Genomic DNA, 19,125 nt, shown 5'->3' with positions numbered 1-19,125 from the left:
TCTGACAAATAAACCATTCCTTGCTCCCCTTGTTTTTTTATTGTATCAGCAATTATACCTAGATCGTATACCCATTCGGACTTTATTCTGGTATATGGTATCAGGAATTGGTCTATTCCCAGTTTCCACCATACTATTTTCTAGTTTTCCCAGCAGTTTTTGTCAGACAGTGAGTTCTTACCCAGAAGTTGGGGTCTTTGGGTTTATCAGACAGTAAACTACTATAGTCACTGACTATTGTGTCTTGTATCTGTAACCTATTTCACTGATCTACCCCTCTATTTCTTAGCCAGTACCAAGTTGTTTTGATGTTTGCTGCTTTATAATACAATTTAAGATCGGGTATGGCTAGACCACCTTCTCTCACATTTCTTTTCATCAATTCCCTGATATTGTTCTTCCAGATGAATTTTGATATTTTTTTCTAGCTCTATAAAATAATTTTTGGTAGTTTGATTGGTATGGCACTGAATAAGTAAATTAATTTAGGTAGAACTGTCATTTTTATTATATTAGCTTGGCCTACCCATGAGTAAGTGATATTTTTCCAATTATTTAGATCTGACTTTATTTGTGTGAAAAGTATTTTGTAATTGTGTTCATATAGTTCCTGGGTTTGTTTTGGCAGGAAGAATCCCAAATATTTCATAATGTCTACAGTAACTTTAAATGGAATTTCTCTTTCTATCTCTTGCTGTTGGGTTTTGTTAGTAATATATAGAAATGCAGATGATTTATGTGGGGTTTATTTGTATCCTGCAACTTTGCTGAAGTTGTTTATTATTTCCAGTAGTTTTTTACTTCATTCTCTAGGATTCTCTAAGTATATCATCATATCATCTGCAAAGAGTGATAACTTAGTTTCTTTTTTTGCCTGTTCTAATTCCTTCAATTTCTTTTTCTTCTCTTGTTGCTAAACCTAACATTTCTAGTACCATACCGAATAACAGTGGTGATAATGGACATCTTTGTTTCACTCTCCCCCATCTTACTGGAAAAGCATCTAGCTAATCCCTCTTGCATATAATGCTTGCTAATGGTTTTAGGTAGAAACTACTTACTATTTTAAGGAAGGCTCCATTTATTCCTATGCTCTCCAGTGTTTGCAGTGGGTATGAGTGCTGTATTTTGTCAAAAGTTTTTTCCGCATTTATTGAAATAATCATGTTGGTTTCTGTTAGCTTTGTTTTTAATATGATCAATTATGCTGATAGTTCTCCTAATACTGAATCAGCCCTGCATTTCTTGTTTAAATTCTACTTGATGAAATTGTATTATTCTCGTGATAAGTTACTGTAATCTTTTTGCTAATATTTTATTTAAAATTTTTGCATTTACATTCTTTGGGAAAATTGGCCTATAATTTGCTTTCTCTGTTTTGGCTCTTCCTAGTTTAGGTATCAGCACCATATCTGTAAGAATTTGATAAGACTCCATCAATTTTTCCAAATAGTCTATATAGTATTGTAATTAATTATTCTTTAAATATTTGATAGAATTTGCTTTTAAATACATTTGACCCTAGAGATTTTTTTCTAGGGAGTTCACTGATGGCTTGTTCAATTTCTTATATGAGATGGGGCTATTCAAGTATTTTACTTCCTCTTCTATTAATCTGGACAATTTATATTTTTGTAAATATTCATCCATTTCACTAAAATTGTCAAATTTATTGTCATACAACTGGGCAAAATAATTTCTGATTATCATTTTAATTTCCTCTTCATTGGAGGTGAATTCACGCTTTCTATTTTTGATACTAGTAATTTGGTTTTCTTCCTTCTTTCTTCAAATCAAATTGACCAAAGGTTTACCAATTTTATTGGGTTTTTGTTAAAACCAGCTCTTAGTTTTATTTATTACTTGAATACTTTTCTTAATTTCAATTTTATTAGTCTCTCCTTTGGTTTTCAGTATTTCTAATTTGGTATTTAATTGGGAATTTTCAATTTGTTCTTTTTCTAGTTTTTTCAGTTGTATACCCAATTCACTGATCTTATCTTTCTCTATTTTATTTATGTAAGCATTCAGAGATATAAAGCTTCCCCTAAGAACTGCTTTTGCTGCATCCCATAAGTTTTAGTAGGTGGTCTCACTATTGTCATTCTCTTGAATGAAATTGCTGGTTGTTTCTATGATTTGTTGTCTGACCCACTCATTCTTTAGGATTAGATTATTTGGTCTCCAATTGGTCTGTCTTTGCATGGCCCTTTATTACATATAATTTTTACTGTATCATGATCTGAAATGGATGCATTAACTATTTCTGCCTTTCTACACTGAATTGTGAGGTTTTATACACTAATATATGGTCAATTTTTGTGTATGTGCCATATATTGCTGAGTATTCTATTCCCATTCAGTTTTCTCCACAGGTCTAGCATAGCTACCTTTCCAGAATTCTATTCACCTCCTTATCTTCCTTCTTGTTTATTGTGAGGTTAGGTTTATCAAGTTCAGAAAGGGGGAGGTTGAGGTTCCCCACTAGTATAGCTTTGTTGTCTATTTCTTCCTGTAACTCCCTTAATTTCTCTAAGAATTTGGATGCTATACTATTTAGTACATGTATGTTTAGTAATGATATTACTTCATTGTTTATTGTGCCTTTTAGCAGGATATAGTTTCCTTTCTTATGTCTTTTGATTAGTTCTATTTTTGCTTTTGCTTTGTCTGAGATTAGGATTGCTACCCCTGCTTTTTTTAACTTCAACTGAAGCATAATGTATCCTACTCCATCCTTTTACCTTTACCTTGTGTATATCCCCCCATTTCAAATTTGTTTCTTGTAAACAATATATTGTAGGATTATGGTTTTTAATCCATTCTGCTATTCACCTCTGTTTTATGAGAAAGTTCATTTCATTCATGTTCACAGTTATGATTACTATCTGTGTCTTTTTCTCCATCTCCTCTACCTATGTATATCCCTTTTTAAATGTCACAATAAATATGTAATTCTCGAGATTAACAAGTATCATCCTCCCATATAGGGATGTAAGCAGTTTGTCCATGTTAAATAACAATTTTTTTGTTTTCTGTTTTTTCCTGTTTACCTTTTTATGCCTCTCTTGAGACTTGTATTTGAAGATCAAATTTTCTATGAAGCTCTGACTTTTACATCAGGAAACTCTGGAAACCCCTTATTTCATTGAATGTTCATTGCCTTGCCTGAAGGATTGTGTTCAATTTTGCTGGATAGTTGATCCTTGATTTTAGTTCAAGCTCCTTTCTTCATGGAATATCATATTCCTATCCCTCTGATCTTTTAATGTAGAAGCTGCAAGATCCTGTGTGATCCTGATTGTAGTTCCTTGATATTTGCATTGTTTCTTTCTGGCTGTTTGCAGTATTTTCTCCTTGATCTGATAATTCTGGAATTTGGCATTTCAAAAATATTCCTTGGTGTTTTCAATTTGGGATCTTTTTCAGGAGATAATAGGTAGCTTCTTTCAATGACAATTTTGCCCTCTGTATCTAGGACCTCAGGGCAGTTTTCTTTGATTTTTTCTTGGAAGATACTATCCAGATTCTTTTGTTCATCATGGCTTTCCAGTAGACCAAAAATTCTTAGATTTTCTCTCCTAGATCTACTTTCCAGGGCAGCTGTTTTTCCAATGAGATATTCTACATTTTCTTCTCATTCTTTAGATTTTGTTTGACTGATAAAGGAAGCAGGAGAACTGGATTCTAATTCTGTTTCTGCTTTGTATCAGTCACAGAACCACTGACAAGTCACTTGGCCTCCAGACACCTCAGTTTCTTTTTTATCTGTGACATGGAGGTAGCATGTACCTCTCATGCTCTTAAGGTTGTTATTGAGTCATCTTCAGTCCTGTCCAACTCTTCATGACCCCATTTGGGGTTTTCTTCATGAGGCTTCAAGGCCTCACATTCCTCATTTCTGGTTTAAATGCTATTCTAGGTAATAGCCCTACAGATTGTGAGCAAATTTTCCAACACAAAGAATCATTTAATAGTAGATCTTTAATATCTTTAATTCTCCAAAGCAGAATGTTGAGCAGCTGCTGTCACAGAGAAGTTGTTGTCATGAAGCAAATCCCTTCAAAGTTTGCCTTTCTCTCTTCCCTGAACTATAGTCTCTTCACCTTCCTTTTAACCCCAGGAATAGTTATGGAAACTGCAATAGCTTTTTATTTTTAATGCAACTGGATTAATTGACTGTTCAGCAAATGGCTCAAATCTAAATGATTCTAAATTGCCTCTAATACCTGTAATCTTTCCTTGGTCACGTGGCACTAGATACATTATTGAAGGTTTTCCTGAGCAGGGCACGCTCTGGGTTTGTTCAGCATGTAACAGTCAGCGTTGCAGGAGGCAGGGATTGCGCATGACTTGAGCCAAGCAAATCAGGCTCTATTCCAACTAGAAGGCTGAACAATTGATGGGGAAAAAAAATAAAAAAAAAACCCAAAACCACTTCCAGTTGAGCCACAGAGTTGATTTGATTTCAGCAGATTTAGCAGAGGAATTTGCTCCTTGCCATTATACAAACTCAGCGGACCTTTTCTGGGATTAGGAAATCAAATATATTCATTTCACCGGGTCCCAAGTGATTTTTCTTCCCCTGAAGCTGGGCAGCATCACTTAGCCATTTTCCTCTACTGTCTGTCAGCCAGGATGTGGACAAAAGAGGGAGGGCATGTCTTTTGGAAAAATTACCTGAAGCCTGGAGAGACCTGGCCTCCAGATGCCAGGACTCCTATGAGCCTCAGGGAGGAGATTCTGGATTTTGGTCAGAAAAGAGATTTGGGAAGAGCACAAGTAAAACAGCCCATCCCTACAGTCTCAAGTCACAGCATGCAAGCACCGGAAAGACCTTCTGAGAACAGCTAGTCTAATCCATACCTGAACAGGAATCCCTCATCACAACAACCCAGGAGCCATTACAAAATAGTCTCATAGGCTCCCCTTAAAGGTCTTTTGAGCAGCCCTTTCCCCTTATGGACAGCTCTAATTTTCAGGGATTTTTTCCTTACCTCAATATTCTGATGAGTCCCCCACATATCCCCCTCAAGTCTTGCCACTTCTATCATCACTACCTCTTTTGACTATGTTCCCTTCCCTCTTCCTACACAGCTATCTCTTCAGTTCAGGCCTTCGTTATCCCTCATTTGGACTATTGTAACAGCATTCTACTTAGTAGTATCCCTGTTTTATCTCTCCTCATTCCAATTCATCCTTCACAGAGCTGCAAAAGTGGTCTGACCTAAAGTGGTCTGAATATGTCTCTCTGCTCCCCTCACTTATTAATCTCCCCTCACCTATTACCTCTAAAGTATAAACCCCTTTGCTGGGCATTCAAAGCTCTTCACAACCTGCCCCCTTCCTCCCTTTCCAGTATTCCTATATGTTGCCTTCCCTACACACAGACTCTGTGGCCCAGTGAAACTCCCCTACACGTCATTTCTCAAATATCCCCCATCCAAAGAATTAGAAATGGAGGGAGGGTCCATTAGATAGGGAATGGCTGAACAAGTTATGGTTTATGAATGTAATGGATTAGACTGCAGGCTGCTTAGAACCAGAACACTGTACACAGCAATAGCAACACTGTATGATGATCAACTAGGAATGACTAAATTACTCTTGGCAATACAAGGACCCAAGACAATTCTGAAGGTCTTATGATGAAAAATGCTATCCACCTCCAGAGAAGGAACTGACGGAGTCTGAATGCAGATTGAGGCATATTTTTTTTTAACTTTTGACATAATTTCTAGGGTTTTTTTTTTGGTCTGCATTTTCTTTTGCAACATGGTAAATACAGAAATGTTTTGCATAACTGAACATATATAATCTATATCTATTTCCTTGTTTTCTTTGGGGGGAGGGGATGGAAGGAGGGAGAGAATTTGGAACTTAAAATTTTTTTAAAATGTTCATATGTATTGAGAAAAAATAAAAATTAAATGTAAAAATAAAAGATTGTAAGGTACTTGACATAAGGGGATGTCTTTTCTCTTTTTTGTATTCTCTAGTGCTTAGCACATAGTAGGAACCTAATTAATGTTTATTGAGGGATTGGAATACTATTATTCTCTAAGATGTTATTGCAGGAGATAGTTTGAGAGGAACCTAGGAAGCCTTGTATGAACTGATGCACAGGAAAGTGAGCAGAACCAGGAGAACCATACTATAAACATAACTTTGAAAGATTTAGGAACTCAGGTCAAAACTAATCCCTCTTTCTTAAGATAATCCTATTTGACAACAAATATTTGGAGACAGTGATTGTACCATCTCCTTTTCTCCTTTGCCTTTCCCCACCCCTACTCCCTGAGCCAGTCCAGGCTAAATAGCTCTAATTTCTTCAAATGATGCTTGCATATCAGGGTCTCTCATCCTCTTTTCATTATGGTCACTCCTCTGCCTCTGTTGGCTATTGTCCTTTTTTAAAAATGTGGTTGGAAGAATTGAACCCAATACATGCTGCAGCTAATATGGCCAAAGCAAAAGACAGCAGGGCATCTGCCTCCTTTGCCCTGGGCAATACGTCTCTATCAATGTGGCCCAAAGTGTGTTTTTGTTTGTTCCCTATTGACAACCATTCCTCACCATGGACAAGTTATCACAAAGTTTGACATACACCTTAAGAACACCTTCTACCATTTTTATTCTTTTTCACTGGTTAGAAGAATTCAGTATAGAAACATCAGGGTGATTGGGTGTTCATAGTTAGTTCTACCCCCAAATGACTTTTGTAATTATTTTATAAACACACATTGTTTTCCTTAATTATGTCCATCTCATCTCCCTTCAGCAGAATGGAAACTCCTGGAAGGCAGGAAATATTTTAGTTTTATAACTGTTTCCCCAATGCTAAGCACAATCATTGGTACATAATAAGTTCTTAGTACAAGTTCTGAGAATTAGAAAATAAAAAGTGGCAGAGGGAAAATATGTTTCCCAACTAGTCAGGATTTTTTGGCTTTCTTCACTTAAGAGCTGTACAAATTGTTACAATTCCCCAGCTCAAATCACATAATGGATAGCTAACCAAGTTATTCTCTGGAACCCAAACTTTTGAAGGTTCTCCAAGCTGAAAGTGACCTTTCCCTTCTCATATTTCTTAGAGCACTTTGTCCACAATACTTATCAGATTTACCTCCTATCAGATTTACTGGTAAATATTTCATAAGATCAGAGAATAATAGATTTAGAACTGGAAGGGACCTTAGAGGCCTTTAAATTGCTCATTCCTTTCCCTGCTACATGCAGGACTTTTTCTACCATGCCCCAAAAACCTTTTCATCTTGGAAACTTACTGTAGCCCTGGAATTCACACATCAGAAGGATCCTCCACCCTGCAGCCCCTCCCTCTAATTGGATGGTTCCTCCTAGAGCCTCTATTTAAGAGGGACACCCAGGCCAGTCATGCCACATTCTCCTCCAGGTATCACTACAGACTTTCTCTGCTTTGGTCCCAATACCAGAACTCCTCCATACCTTCATCTCCCACACCCCGAGTACATTTTAGTTTCTTGTTATATACATTCTCCCATTAGAATCTAAGCTCCTTGAGGGCAGGATCTGCTGGTACTTGTATCCCCCTTCTTTAGCACAGTGCCTGGCACATAGAAAGCATTTTGACTAACTGATTGACATAAAATTCATCTTTCTCATTTTACATACAATGAAACCCCCATACAGAGAATTTGAGTGATTTACCTAGGGTCACTCAGCTAGTAAGTGTTTGAGCAGGATTTGAATCCAGGTCTTTGAACCCAGATCTTCCTGACTCCAAGTCCAGACTACATCATGCTGCCTCTCTTGTCATGTCCTAGCTTCCCTAGTCCTATTAATTTTATTCAATTCAATTCAACAAGATACCTACTATGAATAAAATGAGAGCAGCATTGCATACAGAGGAGCCTTGGAGTAATGAAGGCTTCTGTTCAACTCCCATCTCATTTACATACTAGCTACGTGGCCATGGGGGTGACAGCCACTCAGCACCTCGGACAATGTTCTGAGACTCTGCTTGGCACAGGACTTGTCCATGGGCTTAGATGCAGGGAGTTCCTTTAGCAACGAGATAGAAAGTCCTTACCTATCCCCTCCATGTACAAGGCACTGAGGTAGGCATTGGCCATGCAGACTGGAGGCCATCTGAAGAGGTACATGGCCATTTTTCATATCAAGTTCATACCTCACATATAAATAAACGCTTAATAAATATTTAAGAAATCTTTGTCTATATAGTTGCCCATTCCTAGAATGGAGCTTTTACTCAATTTCTGATGAAACCTCAGTTTCTTTCATGTAAGTGTCCCTGTCCCCCCTTTTCTTTCCTCCAAGCTAAAAATGAGTTCCCAAGGCTCAGATTTCTCCTGGTGCTTTCCCAGGACCTCTTTTAGACTAATCCCATTCCTCCTTGTGTTAGAGCTATAAATCCCATTTAGACTAGGAGCAAGTTCAGTTATTTATTCAATCAACGAACATTTAAAAGTTACGTACTATTTGTAAGGCATCGTCTCTTGACAAAGTTAAGTAAACTTTGGTCCTTTTCTGAAGACACTTAGAGTGGAATGGGATACTCACCATTAGCCAAACATGGAAATACCATATTCTGCTTTATATCGATTGATCAGTACTTATTAAGTACCTACTTACTACTTATATTAATAATCACCTTACTTATACCTAATACTTAAGTATTAGAGAACTGAGTATATAAAGATAAAAATGATACAGACCCTGCCTTCCTTCAAGATGTTTCTACTCTACGTATGAGGAAAATGATCTGTAAATACAAATAACACTGAATTACATACAAAATATATGCAAAATAAATAAGAGGTAAATGGAGGAGAGATGTACAGATAGCTGAAGGTGGCATGGAGTAAGGATGAGAAAAGGACCCATGCAAGAGGGGGATTTGAGCTGAATTTTGAAGGAAACTAGGGATTGTAAGAGTCAGAGATGAAAGGGAAGTGTATTATAGGCATGTAGTATAAATGCACAGGATGATAGATGGAGTGTTGCGTGTGAGGAGCACCAAGAAGATCAGGTTGGCTGGACCAGAGAGTAGGTCAAGAGAACGGATATATAATAAGTCTGGAAATGAAGGGTAGAGTCAGGCTGTGAAAAGCTTTAAGGCCCAAACAGAGGAGACTATATTTGATCCTGTAGGTAATAAAGAGACTCTGGGGTTTATTGAGCAGGGAAGTAGCATTATCAGAATTGTACTTTAAAAACATCTTTCTGGTATCACTATGGAGGATGGGCTGGAATGAGAAGAGACCTGAGGCAGGAGACTCTGGAAAGAGTCCAGACAAGAGGGGATGAGAGTCTGAGCTAAAATTTCGGCCACGTTAAAGCAGAGAGAATGTTAGATGGGAGACATGTTGTAGAGGGAGAAGGAACAACACTTGGCAAATGAATGAACATGGGAGATAAGGAAGAAGAATGGAGGATGACTTTGGAGAAGGATATTCTTTGTGAGCTATGAAGTGCTATGGAACACAGAGGAGGGAAAAGGCATTTCTGGTCAGTGTGAAGCCATGACTCTTTCTGCACAGCCAACTCTTTCCCTCCCTCAACTCAAGGAGTCTTTATGGAGAAAGAAGAGGTAGAAGTAAAGAGGAGGAAACATGCTTTTATTAAGCACCTACCATTTGTCAGGTACTATGCAAAGGACTTTACAAATTTTATCTCACTTGATCCACACAACAATCCTGGGAGACAGGTGCTATTACAATACCCATTTTACAGTTCAAGAGATTGAGGTCGAGGTTAGTTGTGTATGAGACCAGATTTGAAACCAAGTCTTTTTACTTTAAGGTCCAGCTGGAATCTAATCCCCCAGAGAAGGTGCTATTTGATCTAGGCCTCAAATGATTGAGGTTTTGACCTTCGGTGATGGGGACCTGGGCAGGATGCCAAAAGAGGGAGAAGCATGAGCAAACACAGGGTGATCAGAAGGTCCAAGGCATGACTGCAGAATGGTGAGTCTCTAGTGGTACAGGAATCACACAGAATTCTGAATACCAGGTTTTCCAATATCTTTATACCTGACCTCCCTAACTGCTATTAGTCACAGCTTAATCCACATGGTGCAGAGTGTAAAAGAGAAGGAATTAAAAGACATTGCATGTCTAAGGCAGGTCCAGGGAGTCTGTGGCCTTTCCTCCACCACCCTTTCCAAACAGCTGAGTGTCACTAGAAGAGGTTCCTAGAACGAGAAGAGTTTTGAGTCCACTGTATTTTCGTTATAAAGTATGTCATTGTCTGTTTTCTTTTTAAAAAAAAACCAAAAACAAACAAAAAAAAAACTAGTTAGCCCTCTCCACCGATCTTTTGGGCTGGCTGACTTTTTTTCTTCTGTTTTTTAAGTAAGAGGACTGAAAGACAAAGGAAGGTTCTCAGGGTATACAGAACTAAGAAAATATGACGATTAAGCCTGGTCTCTCAGAATAGAAGCACAGCAAGCCATGAGGAGTTGTGGATAAAATACCTGGTTTCAGGTCAGGAAGACTCTTCTTCCTGAGTTTAAATCTGGCCTCAGACACTTGTGTGACCCTGGTCAGGTCACTTAATTCTGTTTGCCTCAGTTTCCTCTTCTGCAAATTGAGTTGGAGAGAGAAATGGTAAACACTCTAATATTTCTGTCAAAAAATCCATAAAGAGTTAGCCATGACTGAAATGACCGAACACCAATCAAGTTGTGACTGGAGGGGACACAGCTCAACCTATTTTAACAAATAGGGAAACTGAGGTGCAGAGAAGTGATTGAAGCAAATAATAAGCAGTTATGAAGCATCTATTATGTTCCAGATACCATGCTGGAGGTGAGCAAAATAAAGACAAAATAAAACTGGCTGCACTCAAAGAGCTTACATTGTATGGAATGTGATTCAGTGAAGCAGTCCCCCAGCTGGCACCAGAACCCACTTCTGACTCCCAGTCTAGAGCTTCTTCTGTCATTATACTGTCTTTCCCTCTGGTCCAATATCTGCGAGCTTTCAGTTCATTCCCTAGCTGCCTGATCCAGCTAGTCTTTTCTTATAAGAATGTGGTAGTATTGGACACTCAGCACTTTTCCCCTTTCCTCTGCATATATTCTATTTTCTTTCAGAAAATATTTCAATGAGCCCTAATGTGACTATAGTATTAGGAGGCTAGTTCTTCCTCTAAAAAATTCACCAAGGATCCAGCTAAGCAGTAAATCCTGACCTCAAGGAGACAGAAAAGACAGACAATGTGGCGAAGCATTGAGAATGCAGCGCTAATAACTAGAAGGCCAGAGTGCTAATCTTGCCTGCCGCTCACTCACTGCAAACTTGCACAGGTTTCTTCTCTTTGGATCTCCACTTCCTCTTCTCCTACATGAAGGGGGCTAGAAGAGCCTAAATCTCCAAGCTCCCTTTGAGCTCTGCCATTTTATGAGTCTCTGTCCACCTTCACACAGTCTGCAGAGAAAACACTGACTGTAACTAGTCAGGAAAAATATTCTATTACTACCTTCTTTAAGTCATTGATACTTACCTTGTGATTTCTGGCCACATTCTAAGTGTTCATAAACCATTTCATTTGTGATTATAGGCTGGAGCCATGGATCTTATGTATACCCCTGTTCCCCATCCCTGTAGTCAGATTCTTAGAGTTAGAAGAGGCCTGAAAGGACACCTAGAACAATCTCTAAAAAAAAAAACATTTTTCTAAAGAAAAAATCCAACAAGTTTTCATTGTCAGTTCACCTTTCTGGGACTCAGTGTTCTAATCTGTAAAATCAGAGAGTTGGACTACATGTCCTTCCTTCATAGCTTAAATATATAATCCTATAAGGCAGCAACATTTTTGGACAACTCTGAGTGTTAGGAAGTTGTGAGGTTCTTTTTTTTCTTTTTATTTGGCCAAAATCTGCCTTCCCTCATGATTTAACCCTTACCCTCTACCTCCCTTGCACATCCCCCAGGGCTTTATGTAAGAAAGGAGAAAAGCATATCAAGTAAAAAGCTCGGGTCCAAAGGATTGGTTGGTGGCTCTGTGGCTGGGCTTTGCTCTGCATGGGGCAAGTGACAGAGTGCCAAGGGAACAGATGCCTGTCCCCATGCAGAAAGAGCCCTGTCTGTAAGAGAATTAGGCAGCTGAGCTCATTTCCACCCCATTAGGATCAGTCTTAGAGACAGATCTGCCAAGGAAGGCAGCACAAAAGATTAGTTTTCCCCCTCACTGGCTTAAGTGATGCTTTTGGCTCTGAGAACTAATCACACCACTTCTCTGCATTCTGGGAAGATGGCAAAAGGGTATATGGGCGTGTGTGTGTGTGTGTGTGTGTGTGTGTGTGTGTGTGTGTGTGTATGGGGAGGTGGTGACAACTGAGGCAGTCTCACCTCCCACAGGATTCCATCTTCACCTCTAGGTACCATAAATCAAAGCCTCTGACAAACCTCCATCTCCAGAAGAAAGAGTAAAAAAAAAAAAAAATTCTCAAAAAGATTCCAACTCCCATGCAATTTGCTGCAAAGGTATGGGACAAGGTGAGGGTCCCTGCAGAGAGACATGATATACAAATGTACAGCAGGTTGGATACAGCTGGGCTGGTTCCATTGAAAGTCACATGAATCCTACTTAGTGATTTCTGACTCCCAGGTTTCTTAGGCATCAAGGATACTATATTACCTAGCCAAGAAGATATGAGTTCCTTTTAGTGGTCTTGCCAGACTCCTGGAAGGAAAAAAGACCTTTCTATAGTACCACAATGATTACATTCAGGAAGTCCAGACACAGGTTCTGGTTATATGGTCACTAGCTGAGGACACATCCCCTCTTCTGGGCATTTTGTGTATGTATGTTTTTGTGTATGTACATACATACATATATGTATACATATGCATATATAGGCAAGCAGCATTTATATATGTGTGCATACATATGCAAATGAATGTGATCTTAAAAAAATGCATCAATAAATTTTTTCCCAAAAAAATATGCTTTTTGAGGCAGAGCCAAGATGGTGGAGTAGAAGGACAGAACAGTAGGAGCTCTCCCTCCATAGCCCATAAAATACCTGTAAAAAAGACTCTAAACAAATTCTAGAGCAACAGAAGCCACAGAACAAGAGTGAAAGAGATTTCAGCCCAAGACAGCCAGGAAGGCCAACAGGAAAGGTCAGTCACACAGGGCTCAGAGTGGAGTACACGCCAGCCTTGGCTGCCCTGCACGACACAGACAGGACTACAGCAAGCTTCAGTGTGTGAAATCACAAGTAGCAGGTGCAGTTCCCAGATTTCTTAACCTACCAAAGCCAAAGGCAGCTTCAAATGTCAGTAAGAAAGTTCTTTCACCTGGGTGAGAGGGGAGTGTGGTCCTGCCCTAGCCCTGACTCCAGGGCTGCTGCAGCCACTGCAGCAGCAGCATCCAATTTTGGAGCCCTGGTCTAAAGACCCTGGGGGAATCAAGCAGCTGATCTGGGTCTCAGTTCTGAGTAGAGGTCCTGGGGTGAGGAAGAGCACTGGCATGGTGCAGCTGGTGGTGACAGTGGAGGGGAAATCCAACTTGAAGATCCTGGGAAGATAAGAATGCTTGTGGTTGTTCACATAACAGAGTGCAGGCTAGGAGAGGAGTAAGCTCCTCTCCCTTGATTGTGCCACCTTGTAGGAACTTACAGGTCCTTAGAGTATATCCTCCACTTGACAAAGGACTCAAAAGTCAAGTAACTGGCTGGGAAAATGCCCACAAAAGGGAAAAAAATAAGACTATAGAAGGTTACTTTCTTGGCGAACAGGTATTTTCTTCCATCCTTTTGGATGAGGAAGAACAAAGCATAACATCAGAGAAAGCCATAGAGGTTAAGGCTTCTACATTCAAAACCTGCAAAATAAATATGCAATGGTCTCAGGCCATGGAAGAGCTCAAAAAGGATTTTGAAAATCAAGTAAGAGAGATGGAGGAAAAATTGGGAAGAGAAATGAGAAAGATGCAAGAAAATCATGAAACAAGTCATGAGTCAACAGCTTGCTAAAAGAGACTCCCAAAAATGCTGAAGAAAATAACACCTTTAAAAATAGACTAACTCAAATGGTAAAAGAGGTTCAAAAAGCCAATGAGGAGAAGAATGTTTTAAAAAACAGAACTGGCCACATGGAAAAGGAGGTTCAAAAATCTCACTAAAGAAAATAATTCTTTAAAAATTAGAATGGAGCAGATGAAAGGCTAATGAGTTTATGAAAAAATGTTTTTAAGGGGATACATTTACTCACTAAGGTCCCTTCCATCTTGAAGTGCTATGATTTTTTTACCATACAAATTTCAAAGCTGAAAAGCTCCTGTACCTGGCAACCAAGTCATCCACTTTTTGTTTAATATCATTTAGTTACAGAGAACTCGCTATTTCCTGAGACTGCAGAGTTTGCTTTTTCACAGCACTGTTAGCAAGTTTTCCCTTATATTTTAATCAAAATCTGCTCTGAAAATTCTTCCCATTATTCTAAGTTCACTCCTAAGGGGATTTCTCATGGTGAAAAAAGAAGAAACTCTTGACAATAGCTATCATGTGTCCCCAAGGACTTCTCCCCTACACTGAGCTCTAATCTTTTCTTTCAACTAAGCACCATAAGACATTTTCTTCTGAGTGTACTTCAGCTTGTCAAAGTCTTGCATAAATTGTGACACGTCAAACTGAAGAGAATATTATGGGTGTGGTCTTATCTCATGTGGAATGACTGAAGGAAACAATGATGAATATTAAAATGCAGACTTCCAGGGCTGCATAGCATGTTAGTAAGACTGACTGAAGTAGTTCCAGTTCAAATCTAGCCAAGAGTGGAAGTTTGGATAGTATGAGAAATAGATGAGGCCAAAAAACAAGTTAAGAGATTCTAGGTTATGATGCCTGGGTGGCAGTGGGGATGGATGAGGCAGGCGAGGACCATGGTCCAAGGAGAACAAAGGCAAGAACTCATACCAAGTGTTTGGCCATGTGGCATCGGTCAAGATGTCTGGATTGTAGGGAAAGGCTCCAAGGCATTAGAATGGATTTTCAGCCAGGTTGAAAAGTTCTTTGAGTTAGGGATTTCCTGTTTACTTTGCCTGGACTTCAAAATGTAAAACAAGAGATTGTGTTAGATGGCCTCTGAGGTTCCTTCCATCTCTAGAGTCATGATTCTATGACTGATGAGAAGGTCTGAGTCAGGTATGGAGCACTGGACTGGGAACACAACTCTGCTACTTCCTGTGTGACCCTGGGCAAATTATTTGCTCTCAGTTTTGTAATCTGAAAAATAAATGAGTACCCAGATTAGATGATACCCATGGTCCTTCCCTACATCTAAATCCTACTATCTTAGTTCTTGGCTCTCTTGAAGGACAGAGGCTGATTCTATCATGATAGAGGGGAAAGTATAATTGTGGTTCTCACTCTGTCCTGCTTCTGTTTTTCAAAATAATTTAAAGGAAAGAAGTTTAAAACTTGCAGCTAGCTCAAGGTGTGGTACTAGGAGAAGAAAGTTATGTAAGGAAAAGAAGACTGAGGGAAAATCTGGACCCTGGGGTTCTAGTCTCAGCAATGTTCTTAATATGCTATGCAACCCTGGGCAAATCACCTTCCCTCACTGGGTCTAAGCTATGTCATTGGCAAACACAGGTAAATAAGCCAAAGCAAACTATATTCCAGGATAATCAGTGGAACAAAAAATAATACATTTGAAAAGTGTGATATCATATAGAAATGTAAGATTTTCTTATTAACATCAAATAATGTTAATAATAATAAAATACTTTTATTTGAGAGTAGTTTTTTTTTTCTTTTTCAGACTTGTAATTTCACCTAGATATGGAAACTCTTGGTGTGGCAAATCCATTCACAGAGTCAACATTTCACCTGCAATTTAAAGTCTTAGGAAGTTGTGCTGGGGTACCAAGAAGTTAAGTGATTTACTTGTGGTCACACATCTAATATGTATCAGAGGAAGGATGCAAACTCATGTCTTTCTGACTTACAGACCAATACTTTATCTATTTTTGCCAGGGTGCCTCTCTTACTGTCATTAATGGCCAAGCATATTAATAATTAATAAAGCATTACATGTCTCTCTTTTTCCTTAGGAATATTGCTGATATTCTTATATGAAGCAGACTGTCATTTTTTCCGATCCATGGGTTAGAAAGAAATTGGAAACCTAGAGAAAAAAGCCCTAGCTTTCTTCAGATTTTCATTGAAGTACTTCATCCATAAAATGAAGGATTTGGACTAGATATACTGTGAAGTCCCTTCCAGGTCCAGACCTATGTTCCTCTCTCCCCTGCTTTTCAGGGTGTGGGGAGGGAATGAATATTCTGACTAACCTTGAAGAAAAAGGGGGGATTCCATGTATTCCCTGGGGCAAAGGCGTGTTCCCCAAGGACATGTTCAGGGACACAAAGAGATGACTTAGAGCATAGATGGACAGTCTGGAAAGCCATTTTCCCCTCAGGGAGCAGAATGAATTCACCTAGTTAGGAAGTTAGGTGACCAAATCTCATTCTTCTGGGTTTGAAAATCTGTGCACCTAATCTGTGGCTCTTTAAGAGAAATACCAAATTTAAGAACTAACTGATCACCATTCAACTGCTTGCATCCTGTGTCTATAGCATGGATTCACTGAGCTCCTACAAAGGAGGGATTAATCTATGACTCACTGACATGCACTAGAAGCAACATGACCATAGCTCCTTCATCAGAGGAGCACCTTGTGGACTGCCACTTGTGGAATTAGCAAAGTTAATTGATCACTTATAAATCTGATACATGGTGCCTTCCATCTACAGCTCTCCAGTGCCACAGTCAAGGAAAGAAGTGAGTATACTCAAGGACAGTCCATGGTCTATTTTCATTCCCCAGATTTTGGGGAAGAACTCTGACCTGACTGTGGCAAAGGATGGCTTCTCAAATTATTCTTCCTGTAAACTCTACCTGAAACTTGAAGATGAGACTGCAGTTTTTCTGCCTCAGCTCTTGCTGCCAATGGTTCAGACTGGGGCAGAAGCATGCAGATGTGGCAAGAGATTATGTCAAGATGGCAGGAGAAGGAGACCATCATGATCCTCTACAGTTCTTTGCCTCCAGGATACTGATAACAGAGGTAAAAATATACTTTTCCTTGTCAGTAAATTAAAGTTATGGTTCAGAAAACACAATGGATTGGTTCCTTCCAATTCTTTTAGTGAATTCATAATCATTTTTCTTAAGATCTCATTTTGTCTTGAAATTGTCTATTCCCAGGTACCTTGTAGTCTTTTCAAAGGGACTACCGATAAGTAGAAAGACCCAGTCAAAAAACAGGATTGTACAGTGGATGGCCTGAGAGAGCACTATTTGTAACTTCAAACCACTTGAACAGTCATTTAAAAAGTGCCAACTATACCAGGTATTAGTATGAGAATTGTCAGCTATGTACTTTGGCCTCCATAAGTATAGAACATTAATGGTAGAATATGTCATTTACGTAGCACTTTTATAATCTGCGTGGTCTAGCCAGCTTATAGCCAGGAAGTCCAAGATTTGAGTTCTGTCTCTGAAACGATCAAGATTGATTCTGTATCATTTTCTAATTCATCCTACTTAAAATTTATTTTGTCCTGTTGCTACTTAAGGTATGATTCTTTATCTCTGAATTTAGTTCAGAAATTTAGCCAGGTTATAGCCAGGAAGTCCAAGGTTTGAGTTCTGCCTCTGAAATGATCAAGATTGATTCTGTATCATTTTCTAATTCGTCTTATTTAAAATTTATTTTGTTCTGTTACTACTTAAGGTATGATTCTTTATCTCTGAATTTAGTTCAGAAATTTAGCAAGCTATAGTGAGTTAAATCCAGTTTTTTTTTTATTAAACACCTTTCTGTTCCTGCCTCAAGGAATTCTGCTATCCTTTGGGAATGTAGATGAAGACTAGGGAGCTTGATCTAGTGTTTTCATACCACCATGCTATCCTTCAAAGATGTCTGACTTGCTGTCCAAAAATCTTGGCCACTATTGTTGAGGTTGCAGGTAGACTCAAACAATGAACATTTCTTAAGTCACGAGAGTGAAGTAGGTGGTTGTTGTTAGCCCTTCAATTACCAAATTCTAATCAATCTTATTGTTCCTCATTCTTCAGCTATATAACCAATCACGTTGTCCTCAACCCTCTGATGTCCATCTACCCTATTCTGTCCTTTGTTCTGTACTTCTCAAAACTTATAAAGGAAAACTGCCCCCTCATTTGGGAAATCTGAGACCCTATTTATTTGGCAAATTCATGATTTGCTAATAAATTGATCACACTTAAAACTTTGGCTTCAGTTTATGTTATTTAACTATTATAACACATTTTGGTCTGTGTGAACCTGGGCAAGTTCCTTAACCTCTCAGTGTCCTTGGTAACTCTCTGAGACTTTTAGTTGAAGAGAATGTACCAGCGCATTGCAGAGAGTTTTCCTGTTTCAGGTTTCCTTAACTTAAAGGAAATCACAGAACTTTTTCCCATTGTCCTATTCTTCTAAGCCTTACAACACATTTTATATAAATCATCTCATTCACTTCCCATGCATAAATAACTACAGAATGGAACATGCAAATATGTCTAGTATCTATGGTTTGGGAAAGGACACATGGTATCCTCAGCGTGGGGGAATTCTTGATGTCTGAAATCAGTTCACTGAGGAGATCTCAACCCATGGCTTACTATAATCATTTTCAAAGCTTTATTTCTTACAGAACAGTGTGATTCTTAGATGTACAGACACCATGGGAGAGGAGAGAAACTGGTGCATAAGCACAGACTGAACTATAAGCATATGTCCTATACTATTCCAAACAGAGTCATGGATGCATATAAATTGTAAGTTCCACACATGTCCCAAAATACCCCTATACATATTTTTTGAGAACCACTGACAGTAGTACATCAATCTTTGGGATTGGCCTAAGGTGTCATGACTTGGTCATTATATTTGGAAAGTGTTAAGAGTCTAAATTTAAACTCAAGCATTTTTGATTCAAAGCCCTCCAACAAATGAACCTGGACTTTATTGGGGGCAGCTAGGTGGCACAGTGGATAGTACCAGGCCTAGGGGCAGAAAATTCTGAGTTCGAATTCGGTCTCAGACATTTATTAGCTCAGGGCAGGTAGGTAGCACAATATAT

General features: G+C 38.9%; 1 protein-coding gene and 1 long non-coding RNA gene across 6 annotated transcripts in view; one reads left to right on the top strand and one right to left on the bottom strand.

Annotated features, from left to right (window-relative positions):
• The window catches only part of PTPRT (protein tyrosine phosphatase receptor type T), a 1,308,680-nt gene that overhangs the window by 436,394 nt on the left and 853,161 nt on the right, over positions 1-19,125 (bottom strand). The window lies entirely within an intron of this gene.
• LOC140518913 (uncharacterized) lies at positions 1,924-16,063 on the top strand. Its single transcript, XR_011972041.1, has 2 exons — positions 1,924-9,968; positions 15,777-16,063. It is a non-coding gene; the product is annotated as an uncharacterized lncRNA (long non-coding RNA).

This window comes from Notamacropus eugenii, chromosome 1 (genome assembly GCF_028372415.1).
Source record: "Notamacropus eugenii isolate mMacEug1 chromosome 1, mMacEug1.pri_v2, whole genome shotgun sequence".
NCBI lineage: Eukaryota > Metazoa > Chordata > Mammalia > Diprotodontia > Macropodidae > Notamacropus > Notamacropus eugenii.
The sequence above is the reverse complement of the archived record's forward strand: the minus strand, read 5'-3'. Positions and strand labels throughout refer to the sequence as shown.